Source organism: Lactuca virosa, chromosome 5 (assembly GCF_052849685.1).
Source record: "Lactuca virosa cultivar CGN04683 chromosome 5, Lactuca_virosa_CGN04683_v6, whole genome shotgun sequence".
In the NCBI taxonomy this organism is placed as follows: Eukaryota; Viridiplantae; Streptophyta; class Magnoliopsida; order Asterales; family Asteraceae; genus Lactuca; species Lactuca virosa.
This window is the reverse complement of record NC_136430.1, coordinates 348,926,222-348,929,552: the sequence shown is the minus strand read 5'-3', so window position 1 is coordinate 348,929,552 and position 3,331 is coordinate 348,926,222.

The following is a 3,331-nucleotide window of genomic DNA, read 5'->3' as shown; positions in this document are numbered from 1 at the left end:
TATCTACTATGAGGAAGTGGTTACATCTATCTGGGTTTGTTGTGCGAGAATGGAAGTGACTAAAGAATCTATGAGATTTAAGTGAAACATTATGGGGTGATCCTTACAGAGTCCTTCTATAATTGCACAATGTATACAAGTTGTATATAATTCAAGATTAAATAGACCTTCGAATAAGTGATCCTACCCCAAAACCACAACCAAACAAGGAACAGGTAGTGAAGCATAGATTACAAATTCTAAGTCTTTAAAATCTCAATTATATATAACCTTGGGAGTATACATTGAAAGATTATAGACCTATCCGTAAGGGTCTTTTAAGTTATCACATAAGTTATTTATATAGTGCCTAAAATACTTCTATAGTATTTTAATGTAATGTACTTGGTATGTTTTAAACTTGTTACCGTGTTATTGTTGGATTAATGTCTAAGTCCATAACTATAATTGGTAAGACTTGACCCGACCCGGCATGGTCCATTTGGGTTGCATGGCATCATGCATTTGGATAGACTATAATGAGAGAAATAACACTTAAGGTTGGTTAATATATTATAAGTTCTAATATATTAATAAGGTTATTTAATTAGTATTGATCAAGAATTAATTTGGAATTAATTAAGTGATCAAAAGGAGACTAATTAAATATATGGGTTGATTGTGTAAATCATTCATTCTTATATATGTGGGCTTGTGATCCAAGATTCCTTATGTTGGACTAAGTCCATGGGGTGACCCATGGATACTCCATGGAGGTTAAAATCCATGGAGCATAAGGAATGGGTAAAGTTATGAGTTACATGGTGTAACCCTAATAACCACCATATAAAAGAATCCCATGGCTCAAGAAATCGTGCACTAATGTGTGAATATGAGGGCTAGACGATTTCAAGGAGTGTTCCATTTCTCTCAAGTCATTCCATGTGCATTTGGTGTTGTGTGAACCATTTGAGGTGTCACACTTGGGGCACTAGGCACTCAAGCTTCATGAAGACATTCTACATCAAAGAGGTATGTATTCTATCTTGTTATATTTATTATTTTGTATGCTAGATTAGGATAATACCTTGGATGTTCATAATTGTATGTATAATAGAGAAAACATAGATCCAAAATATTTAGGGTTGCATGTACACTTAGGAGTGTTAGAATGCTCATAACCCAACAGTGGTATCAGAGCCTAGGCTTGTTTTCTTGTTATACTTGCAAAAGTAGCTGAAAAATCGAGTTGGATGCATATATTCGATTGTTTTGGCTGGAATTGGACTAGGAACATTACCCTAAGATGTTTTTGGACTTATAAACTTGTTTTTGATGTGGTAATGTTCATGCTAATCCAATTTCTAAGATAATTGTCATAATTTCAAGATTTGTATTAGTTTGTATGTTCATGCTAATTTCTTGAAGATTGATGATTTGAATTATCTTGTTCTTATGAGGTTCTTAGATTAATAGAAAAGTTGTGTGAAATAGTTGTTTTCAATCCATTTTAATCTAAGAGTTGATTCCAAAGTGTGTTTTTGTAACTTGTCCTCAAGTTTTATGAAAAGTCACATTTAAGAATCATAAAACTCATAAAAGTTGGCAAAGGTTACAAAATGAAGAGTCTAGTTCTAATTAAATGGTTTTATGACTCCATAACTTGTCCTCAAGTTATGGAGGTTCAAGAGTCTCTTCATTAAATTAAAAAAAAAAGTGTAACCTTAATTAGTTCCATAAGTTACAATAAAAAAAGTTATTTTTTTTATTAATTAGTTTAAAGTAGTTTTAATTAAAAGTACTTTAAACTCATAAGTTACGGAATTAATTAGTTTTGAATAGTTTCAAAACTTGCCCTCAAGTTTTGGAATTTGAAAAGTCTTCACTTATGAATACTTTAATTCCAAGTTAGCCCTTAGAATTTTAAAAGTTAAAATTCAACCCTTATACTTTATAATATTATAAGTTAATAATATTTATATATATGTATAAGAGTAAAGTCAGTCTTACCGTTAGTAGGCCTCATTCACGAAGCCGGTCTATAAGGGGGGTATAAGGTTACTGCCTATAAAATGGCAGTTTAATGGGTGTCCACTCTCACCCACCGCTTCCTTGACTGGTGGAGGGTCGTTAGCCGAACGGGTAGGACAAGGACTATAATTCTCCTTTCATTTAAAAGTATTAATGATAAATACTAAGTAACTAAACTCTTATTAATACCCAATCTTAGTTACTTAGGAAAATGTGAATTTGGTGCTAACCCATGAAATTACACTTTGCACTTTGCTTAAGTCGTTGGTGGAGCGTGTGTGGTTAACCGGCACACTAACCTGGACTTAACAAGGTAGGCAAAGGGTAACTTAATATTTATCATAGTATCGGCGGAGCGTGTGTGGTTAACCGGCACACTGATTAAGGGGTAAATATTAAGGGTACCAAGTATATTTGCATGGTTATTCACACCTTGTTTTGTGATCCTCGGCATCCCAGTCACAAAACCTGAAGGGCACACTCGAGATTGAAACATGCCTTTGAACAGTTCAATGAATCTCAAAGATCTAGGACTTTCAAATCCAATTAAAACCTAATAAATTATTTCGTTTTTCATGGTGGAAATTGGTGAATCGTCATTCACCTACCTTCAAATATTTTATAGCTTGGATTACGGCATCCCTCTTCTAAGTTATAAAATAGTTTGTTGGGTCCTAGCCTTAATATTTCATATTGGGTGTCATATTAAGGACTTTAAATCAACTATCTTGAATATCTCCCAAAAAGATGTCTGATCTAGACATTTATGATCTTCCCAAATCTCTTGAAACAAGCTTTCCTAAATGAAGATGATGTCCCATGGATATCATACTTCTTTCAACTCCTCCAATTATTCTCCCTAACCCACAAGTTCCTAAAAAGTTTAAGGTCACTCAAGCCCTATTGGCAAGGCAAGGTCTAGGTGTGATCACATCTTGGAGATGTAGTCACATATTGACAAGCCGGGAGAGTTGGGTGTCAAAGTCTTGAGAAAGTTGGTGGCTCAACTACTTTCTAAGTCACATAGTGAGTTCTTTTGGGAATCCTATGAAATAGACTAAGACAAGACCCTTAATGATCTTATCTATTTGCTAAGATCAACTTCCTAAAACGCTATGGACATTGACAATGATGACATTGGATATCCAGTAAAGCTCTCTCTTCCCAATGGAAAGGGATCGGCCATAGTCAACTCGGTTAATCCAATGGTAAAGAGAGAGGTGAAGTCTGAGATAGTCCCATTATCAAGGGTCCATAGGTAACTATTGCCAAAGGAAGGGGCATTGGTTACGAAGCTGCCAAATTTACCTAAGGATGTTAA